This window comes from Daphnia magna, linkage group LG10, assembly GCF_020631705.1.
Source record: "Daphnia magna isolate NIES linkage group LG10, ASM2063170v1.1, whole genome shotgun sequence".
Taxonomy (NCBI): Eukaryota; Metazoa; Arthropoda; class Branchiopoda; order Diplostraca; family Daphniidae; genus Daphnia; species Daphnia magna.
In genome coordinates, this window is record NC_059191.1 from 4,306,303 (window position 1) to 4,317,134 (window position 10,832).

Genomic DNA, 10,832 nt, shown 5'->3' on the forward strand with positions numbered 1-10,832 from the left:
CCAGTCAGGTCGATTAGCCAATTCTGAGGCTTCCGAGTGCAATTTCAGAGCTGCCAAAAATTCTGCGGACGTTTTAGGGCTAACAATCCAAATCTTCTCCAACAAGGTGGGTTTCAGCCCCCTAAAAAGATAATCAACTTTCGCCTCTTCGGTCATCCCCGGGTCTACCTTACGACATAAATCGATTACGTCATAAAAGTACTCGATTCCCGACTCCTCAATGCCCTGCTTGCGCTGGCGTAACCGAGCTTCTTGGTAACGACTATAATGCTGCGACTGAAATTCCGTTAGGAACCTTGTTCGTAGCCCGGGCACTGCCGGCACAGCCGCTACCCCTGGCGCCGCTGCCACCGCCGGGATATCCTCCCATTGGGCAGGAGCGCCCGAACAAAGGAACCATTTACGGGCTGCCCCGTCTAAATGCATCCCAAAATTTTCCGCTTTTTCATTGTTTCCCCAACGGTTGTAGTGAGCGGTACTTTCGTAGCGCTCCAGCCAATCGGCGGCATCCTCGTCCTTTTTCCCGAAGAAAATTGGGGGAGCACGGTATTTCAGCTGCGGTGCGGGTGCTCGTTGGGCCATTGCTAAAGGGGGTACAGAGGAAGGGACACTCGAAGCGCTAGAAAATTCGCTACTTGACTCTCTCTCGTCGTCACTCGAAGTCTCTCCCGGCGAATCTCCCGATAAGACACTCAGGCCTCTCCCACCCTGGGAACTTAATCTACCTGGGTCTTCGCTAGAGTCTTCCCCCTCTGAGTGTCTCGGCTCTAACCAAATCTCACGCAAATCCCCGAGTCCCACTGAAGGGATTCAGCGTTGAATGTACCTTCTACCCCGCTCTCGACAAGCTCGCGTCTACTAGCGGACTCACTACCTGGAGCGAGTGGATACGTCGATGCCCGCACTCTTCCCACTACCTCCTCAGAGGTACTCGCAGGTTCTACCACCGTTTGCTCCCCAATCCCACTATCCCGGGGCCTCTGTTGCGCTCGCAACCTCTGATAATTACAAACAACCTGGGTCTGACCACCTACACCTCCGATCGGATTCTGGGATTCAGCTCCAAGATTTGAAGCTAAATGGCCGATCGAGGGTGAAGTCTGAGTCCCTGCGTCCACGCAAGCTCCCGCCAGGACCTCCGGCTTAACCTCCAACTCACTCCCTTGCCTTCCTCGCTCGCTAGCTTCCCTTTCAGGTGATGCTGCGATCCCTCTTATCCTTTTACTTTGCCTAGGTTGACCAAAATTCATCTACCCCCTTAAACGGAAATCGTACGACTCTCCGGTCTCAAGGTTCCCCCGTACACCTATTTTACCCACAGAGCAAGGTCTTCACAGGTAGTGAGGGAAAACAGAGGGGTAAGAAGTTCGGCCGGGACTGTGGTCCTATGCCCAAGCAATTTAAGGTAACCGTACCCGCTGGTCGCACTTCCCAAGGACCTCTCAACAGTACCCGCCTCCTAGTTCCTTACTCCACTATTACCTTCACAAAAGAAAACCCTGTTTAGTCTTACCTTACTCTAGCAGGCAGGTGTACCCTGCATCTCCACCATGTCACGAGCGATCACGAGGTAACACTATTTATTAGGGGTTTTCGATCAACACTCACAAGTACACAAGATGCAATAGAAGAGGGTAACACCAAGACAGAAAAACTAACTACACTTAGCAAAGAGAATGAAAATAACTCACGACTAACACAAGACTGCCTGCCTACTCAAGTCCCCCCCGGCTTTTTCATCGTTCGGCTCTTCCGTCCATTCAAGGCTAAGCGATTGGAGGAAGTAACATGACCATTGCTGACGGATGGCGAGTCTCTCCGTTACATCCATAACGGAGGGTGAGAACGGGCGTCAAAGCTCTCTCTCTCACGCCACTCTCGTATTTCTTGAACTAGCAAGAAACCATTCGCTACAATATTATTCGAATATCGTAATCCGCATAGTAACCATTTGTCATAGACATCTTAGCGTTGACCCAATTGAACACCTGCTGTCTGACTCACACGTGCGACGCATTATCACGCCACTAAACAAACTTCCGTGATTGGTTACACGTGCGATGCATATCACGCCATTAAATAAACATCCGTTTGATTGGTCGCACGCGCGACGCCAATCAAGCCATTAAACAAACACCTTCTGATTGGCTGCACGCGCGACATAGCGACACGTCAACAGCATCACGCCACTTTGACGAGATGCGAGGTTTCATGGTGAACTCAAAATCTAAGAAAGATCAGACAGCTAGCAGCTCGCTAAATGTTCAGTTGCCTTCAACAACACTAGTTCGATATCTAACTTGCCTTAGTGTTTTCTCTACAAGTGTTTCTCTGACTACCTGTTTCCGTAAGTGCCTATCTGAATTGTATCTCCAATCGTCTCCATTTTCGTGTATGTTTTCCACCGTGTCCCGCTCTCGCTACCACAAGCCACTTCGTATCGTTTTACCAACGTGCGCTCCCGTAACGCTCGCGCTACATCGGTAAGCTTCCAAATTGCCCTTATTCTATTGGTCGTTATGGTTTGGCTCGTTATTCCCTTTCTTGTCATATTGTATGTCCTTTCCCGTGTAATTCTTATGGCCTAGTCTAATAATACACTGTCATCATTGTGGGTAAACGTCTCCGAGTTCCCTGGTAATATATTTGTCTTAATCCGTAAAGTCATCCACCCGAGAGGGAGGATGCTTTACATAATGGTGGCAGCGCTTTTTGAACTCAACCACAATGAATGATGATGTTATTACTGGCGGGTCGAGAATTCCACGAACTCCCATACAACCCAGTGTGCCCCAAATTAACGTTCCCCGGCCGAGTGAGCCAACTGTAGCTAGATCACTTAATTTCGATAAGTTGCATTCTGAACCCCAAATTGCACCTGGTACATGTCCATCTTGTACGACTCCCAAACCAATTTCTGAACCGGCTAGTAAACCCGCTTCTTCCGTTGTAAGTGCACAACCATCTAGAGTTAGTTCTCAGTTAAGTAAGCTTAGGTCTAACGGTGCGTACGAAGCCGTGGCTCGTCTTGATCTTGTTTCCAGACGGAAACCCAGAGGTAGTTTGGCCTCTGGTACCGTTTCAGGGAAGCGTTCTCCCTCTATTTTTGCTAGAATTGCTGCGCGTATGTCTCCAGCTAAGTCTCCTCCACAAGCTTCGCCTAAGTCTAGTTCAGTAGAAAAACTGTGTTAGGATTTTTCACGAGGAACTCCCCGAATGGAAAATCAACTGAACCTGAGCCTACGACATCTATTCAACAAAATCAAGAACAATCGACAGAAGATATTCCAGCCCAAAACGAGCCAGCTTCCGTACCTTATCCTTGCGATCAAGAGCCTGAAGGAGAGAGAAGCGGACTTTCAGTCGACCGATCCGAAGACCTGGGTACAGCTAATTTGGTTGATTCAAGACATCCGTCTATCGAACCACTATTTACCCGAAACGAATCCAACGACGGTGTGGACAGAACCAACGATTCTGCTGAGACATCTGACGTCGATCCTACAGGTGAAACTACACGCACAGGTGAAGAAAACAACCCAATCGGAAGCCCAAGCGTCCGTGCTGACATCGATCTTCATATCACATGCGAGACAATTCCTGATATTTCTGCTGAGTCAAATTCACTGCATCACGGAACTGCAAGGCGTGACACCACAGAAACACGAGACAGTCCTAGCCTCTTTTCAGAATTTTGGAACTTCAATCAGACACCGAGAAATACGCTACCTACATCTAACGTACGAAGTGAGAGAGTTATCCTCCCACTTGGAAGTGCAGCTACTGACCCATCAACAGTCGTTCCTGATAGACGTCCGCAACTTAATCTTCTACCTGCGGGAGCTACGCCTGCTGACTCCGCTGGAACCGCTAGTTCCGGAAATCAACTCGTTGCTGAGGAAATTGGACAACTTCCCGGGAGCGGTCAACCCGAACAACGTGCAGCTGGCAGAGGAGATCAAACAAACACTCTCCCAAGTCAAGGTCCGATTGCAACGGTTCCTACCGTCCCATACGGCGGAGGACGTACCTCAACAACCCGCGGCCCAACAACCAGCACACCATCAAGAGGAGAGAACCCCTCAACCACCGATACCAGTGCGACACACCGTCCACCGCCCTATTCGCTTCGCCCGTCGTCGATGTTCGACCCAACGCCCACGCATACTGAGTACACCACCCAGGAGCGTCGCAGACGTTACAGCGAATCTCGATCGCCTACGAGCAGCGTTCCAGCACAGTCTCAGACTTCGCAACAGGGAAATTTAGGATTTCGATTGCCAGTTCAAAACAACAACATGGCCTACTGTACTTCCCCCACCAGAGCAGCAACAGTCAGAGATTTGGACGATTTTCAAAATAACCAGCATACTTTCTCCCGGTTACAATTACTTCCTTCTTTCACCGGAAGCCCTATTACTCGTTTAAACTCTTGGTTAAATTCATTTGAAAGTATAGTAGATGGGTCGGGATGGTCAGAAGAAAAAACGATTCAGATGTTACGTGCTAAATTAACGGACAGAGCTTTTTCCGTCATTCAGGCAATTTTAAAAGAACATCCGCATAATTATGAGTCAATTAAAGAAGCATTGCTTGACCATTTTCATGGCGATGAAAATGTTGATTTATATCTTCAAAAGTTTAACAAAGCCAAACGTAAGCCAGGTGAAAAAGTTGTCGATTACGCGCTACGTATACAGGAAATTTTTAAACGCGCGTATCCCGTAGGTCATTCCGAAAAATCGTTTGCAGTTATTCTCATGCAAAAATTTATTGAGGGATTAGACTCCAAATTGCAGACAAAAGTCAAATATAAGGAATTTAAAGATTTTAACGAACTGGTTGCAGCAACACGGGTGTATGCCCTCAGACTAGAAGCGTTGGAAACCGATCGCGAAAAACAGGAGTTTATTCGATCCATAGACGGGTCACAGGACACCAGCAGTGCAGAGTTAAAAGAAATTAAGCAGATGATAATAGACCAAAAGGAAGCTGTGAATAAGGCAGTTGCCAATATTCGCCACGGGGATAAACCTGTCGAAAAAAAGAAAACAGAAAGCGAAGAAATTAAAGATGTACTTAATGAGCTTATGCAAACCATGAAAAAACTTCAACTAAATAAAAACGACGTCTCTTATCCGGCAAACGCAGCATACAGGAAGCAAGTTTCTTTTCAAACGCCTACTGTTAACCAGTATAGTAATGGTAGACCACCTCCACCGCGCTTTCCTAACAATAGTGGGAATCGACAATTCTCAAACACACAGAATAGGCCTACAAACGCTACACCATCGTTTCCGAGATCATCTAACGACACCAACAATAGGCCTACACAGCTGTCGATAATTTGCAATTTTTGTGGCTATCGCGGTCATATTCAGGCAGATTGTCGCCGTTATCAACGTCATGGACTAGAACAAGCTCAGCCGCCTATATGTTATTCTTGCCGGGACATCGGCCATAAATCTAATAATTGCCCTAAGTTCAGAAGCACCAATAGGCCTAACATACCAGGTTCCCCTCAAAACCAGGGAAACCAGTAGGGATCAACTGTAGCTTCGGGTCAGTTGATGAAGAGCCTCATTTTAAATCCCGACAAGTCGCGAAATTAACAACCATTACGAATGAATCAACTCCAAGAATTCCATTAAAAATTTTCCAGGTCCCGTTACAAGCATTATTTGATACAGGCGCGTCTAAAAGTATTATTCACGAGAGATTATTTGAAAAGTTGCCTCCTAGAGGTCAGGTGATCTGCAGTCAGCTTGATTTCGATTTATATGAAGTAGGGGAGAAAAAGTTACATACGTTGGGAAAAGTGACTTTGCCCGTTGGATACGGAGAGTCAATTTTACAACAAGAATTTGTCATTACAAATGGGATTTCTGAAGATTGTATCCTTGGATGGGACGCAATTCAGAAACACGCATTTAAGCTTGATGGAGAAACGAAGAGCATTTATCTAGCTAGAGATGGGCAAGGCTCATCTTCTGTTTTTAGGGTACCGGAAATGGCAGTTACGACGGTCAAAAAGACGACGCTATCTCGTCAGACGTCGCTCGTAATTGTAGGCCAGCTAAAGGGTTCATTTCCGTATGTTTCCCCTAACACCGCATTTATATTTACACCAGTAGAAAATTTGCCGGCAGGAGTTTATATTGAAGAATTTATCGGAAAAGTATCGGGAGATGGAACGTATAATATTGTAGTTGAAAACCATTCGTTAAACCAAGTCAAAATCCCAAGAAACACCAAATAAGGCGTAATTGAAATTATTCATCATGTCATCGGAAAAATAGCTTTAGATCAACGAGAAGCGAAGCCTAACGAAATAACTGAGCCTATTGTAATTTCAGAAGTCAACACTGAATTTCAAGCACCGCTCTCTAAATTATTAAATGACTTCCACGACTTGTTTGCTTCAAAAGATTCCGAACTAGGGAATACTAACCTTATTAAACACACAATTGATACCCAAGGACGAGGCCCCATTCGACAACGCCCATATAGAGTAACAAATAACCAAAGGAAATTATTAGAAGACAAAGTGCAAGAAATGCTTCAAGCAAATGTAATTCGATATTCGCAGTCCCCGTGGGCTTCACCCGTGGTATTAGTAGAGAAAAAGAATGGAGAAATAAGATTTTGCGTCGATTATAGGAAATTAAATGATATTACAAAGAAAGATTCTTTTCCCATGCCAAGAATTGACGAAACTTTAGATAAATTATACGGAAAAAAATTCTTCACAACTCTCGATTTAGCTTCCGGCTATTCGCAAATTCAAGTTCATGATCCGGATATTGAAAAAACCGCTTTTGTTGTAGAAAATAATCTTTACGAATTTAAAAGAATGGCATTCGGTTTGTGTAATGCACCAGCCACTTTTCAACGATTAATGAATTATGTACTAAGAGACGTCTTAGGAAGTAAAGCATTAGTATATTTGGATGATGTCATAATTTTTTCAGACACTTTTGAAAATCACTTACGAGATATCAGAGAAATTTTTACCCTATTAAAAGAAGCAAATTTAAAATTGAAACTTAACAAATGTCAGTTTATTAAACGTTCCGTAAATTATTTAGGTCATGTCATTTCAACGGACGGTATTAAACCCGATCCTGCTAAAATTGATAAGATAGAGAATTACAAAACGCCAACTTCTGTTGACGAAGTGAGATCATTTCTTGGGCTTGCTGGATATTATAGAAGATTTATTAAAAATTTCGGTTCAATAGCTAAGCCGTTAACTCGATTAACGCATAAAGATCTAAGTAGGAAACCTTTTGCCTGGGGAACGGAGGAACAGGTTGCCTTTGGGAAATTACGCACTTCTCTGGTAACTCCCCCAGTCCTCGCTTATCCAAATTTTAACGAAAAATTTTTGCTTTTTACTGACGCATGCGATTATGGAATAGGAGCCGTGCTGTCTCAAATGCAGCATGGGCAAGAACATCCAATAGCCTACTCTGGTAGACAATTGACCAAGGCCGAAATGAAATACAGTACAACTGAAAAAGAAGCATTAGCCGTAATTGATACAATTAAACATTTCCGACATTATCTCTTGGATAAACCCTTTGAAATTATTAGTGACCATCGTCCTTTGCAATGGCTGAAAAATCAGAAAGATAATAACGGTAGGTTAGGTAGATGGGCTATACTATTAGCTGCTACAAATTATGAATTAAAGTATAGGCCTGGACGTATTCATCAAAATGCTGATTGTTTATCACGATTGAAAGTCGCTAGTATTCAGCCGGTACCAAATAATATTAAGTTAATTTGTGAAAAACAGCTAGAAGACGACCTTTGTGTAGCCATTAGAAATTATTTAGAGAAAGGAGAGCTCAATGAGGAAAATAGCCAATCTAAACCCGAATGGGCTAAAGAAATCGAATATTTTGAAATTAGAGAAGGTACACTTTATCGCCACGAAGTGCCTTCCAAAAATAGTAAGCGTAACGAAATTAATTGTCAAGTAGTGTTACCCTTATCGCTTCGCCATTTAGTGCTAAAAGAATTACATGACGCACCGATGGGTGGACATTTAGCTTTTTATAAAACGTATTTGAAGGTCAAAAATCATTATTATTGGCCTACAATGAGAAAAGATATTTTAGAATATTGTCAAGCTTGTGAAACTTGTATAGCTAACACTTCTTCCACATATAGAGCACTTTTGCACCCCCATGAAATTGCTAAAGCCCCTTTCCAAGTAATAGGCATGGATTTTTTAGGCCCTATTACTCCCGCTTCGCCTAATGGAAATAGTTATATTTTAGTTATTACTGATTATTTTAGTCGCTGGGTGGAAGCAGTTGCTCTAAAAGACCAAACTGCCCAAACCATGGCAGAATGTGTATATAAAACAATAATTGTAAGACATGGTATGCCTAAAGCCATTATTTCCGATCGTGGAACGAATTTCACCTCGAAATTGTTCCGTTATTTTTGTAAGAAATTAAAAATTGACCAAAGATTGACAACGGCCTACAATCCCGCTAGTAATGGCGAGACAGAAAGGTTTAATCGGACACTAACCGCGATGTTAAGAAAAGAATTGAAAGACGGAGAACATTCAAATTGGGAAAATATGTTAGACGATGTTTTATTCGCTTATCGTAGTTCAGTTCACTCTTCGACACTTGAAACCCCTTATTATTTAGTTCACGGTAGAGACCCTAATCTTCCCATTAATGAATTTTTAGACGCTGTCCCTCAAACTTTTAAATCTGTATCCGACTATGTAGGAAATTTAGCTGATCGATTGCGCTATAGCTTTCAGCGAGTCCGTGAAGAAAGCGAGAAAGCACGGAATCGTCAGCGTGAACAATATAATAAACGCGCGAAAGAAAGAAAATATGTCGTAGGAGATAGAGTTTTATTAGATATTCGTGTAGTTAAAGAAGGTGACAGTAGGAAATTCACTTCGAAATATAAAGGTCCTTATAGAGTTGTAAAAGTACATACCAATAATACAGTAGATATAGCCGATAATTCCTATGTATGCCAGCGTACCCACGTCAATCGTTTGAAACCTTTGTACGAAACAATGCTTTGGAAGACTGAAGATTGTCCATCCATTGAAAACTCATTGGATTTTGAAAATCGATTCCGCAAATCGATTGCGACTCAGACTACCGATATCTTCGAAAATGAAATCGGACCCGACAGTGACAATCCAGACGATACCTTTGACAGTGACGCCCTCCCATTTGACACTAATTTTCCGACTCAAGAAATTGATCAGCGAAAGTTAAGCCAAGAGAACGTCGCCGTTTCATCTCATCAAAATACAGAAAATCAGTTGCCATCCGCTGAAATATGCGCCGATGCTACAAGTCAGCGTCATTCCACTCCAATTTCCGATGACAACTCCACACGCGACACTAACGAGTCCGAAAATCCACCAACAGAGTCCAAGGACGATTTGTCAGTAGAAAAGCCGGAACACCAAAATGCTACCGGACGACGCCCGCAAAGAAATCGAAGAAAACCAATTCGCCTTACTGATGGAATGGTCGAATGACTTTATTGGACGGAAGCGGACGAGACATCCTCGTAATCACCATTCCCGGGGCAAGAGCTGGGATGCCAGCACCAACTCCTGCCACACCAACGAGCGAACCTCAACATCATCCAGACATCGACCGCGATTCGCCAGCTCCCAGCACCGATTCTCGGGAGTTCCTGCATTGGCGGCACAGAAGGATCGACCTGCTGATCCGACGATGGCGCCGAGCAGCACTACAAGAAGTCGGGTCGCCGCGAGCCACCACCCGTCGGCCTCCACAATGACGTCGCCGTCGTGATTTTCTTTTTTTTTTTTTGTTGTACCCTTTGTAGTTATTAAGTAGAAATACATTGGTTGTTTTATGACATCTCGAAAAAAATATAATAAATAAAACATAAGAAGAGAGAGAGAGAAGTAAGTCTCTCCATTAGTAGTAAAAGAAAAATAATAAAATAAAATAAAACGAATGAAAGGTATACCAAAGAAAAAAAAAAAGAAACAAAACGAAAAAAAAAAAAACAAACAAACAAACAAAGACAAATGAGAACAATAAATTCTTGAAAAAAAAAACAAACAAACAAACAAACACAAAATTTCATGCGTTCTCTCTCAAAAAAAAAAAAAAAAAAAAAAAGACAAAGAAAATAGAGGAAAAAAAAAGAAAATATATTTCTCTAGACTATGTTACGATACCATAAAACAACCTTCGTGGCCAACAAGTATAAAATAATTTGTTATTTCTTCTTGCCTCTGTGTTCTTTTGAAATATTTGCATTTGAGTTGTTCCCTCTCTGAGTAGGCCCATAAATTGCAAAATTTCCCATATTTCACTCTGTACGATAGAAGTAGCAGACATTTATCGAAAAAAAACTTGAAAGAAATAGTAGAATTTATTAGAAGTCCATCTGTTACTCTTATTCAGTAGCAATACAACATTGGAAATAGTAAAAAAATAAAGTATTGGAAAAAAGGAAATAAGTAAAACCTTGATAGTAATGTATTCCATTTGAATTCAACAACTCCCACGTCTCTTAGAGATCCGTACACGAACGAAACAGCTAAAACTTTTTCTAAGTCCCACTGTATATCACTTCCCTTCTATGCTTTTCTATAGCTTTACTATCACTGCAAAGACTTTTCCCATATACACCACACAAAAAAAAAAAAAAAAAAAAACGCCACCGCTAGCGCATTCCATTCTTACACACACAAATATTCCATTCTTACACACTCCAACATACGCTAAGTTTTTCACTTTTCCTTTCGTTTCCCTACTGTAGCTTCCCCGCCGCAGCAATATTGAAAATATTCT

General features: G+C 42.7%; 1 long non-coding RNA gene across 1 annotated transcript; it reads right to left on the reverse strand.

Annotated features, from left to right (window-relative positions):
- Positions 1–8,870: 8,870 nt before the first annotated feature.
- Positions 8,871–10,627, reverse strand: LOC123476901. Its single transcript, XR_006651956.1, has 2 exons — positions 10,506–10,627; positions 8,871–9,844 (listed from the first exon to the last, which is right to left on the reverse strand). It is a non-coding gene; the product is annotated as an uncharacterized LOC123476901 (long non-coding RNA).
- Between the last annotated feature and the right edge of the window lie 205 nt (positions 10,628–10,832).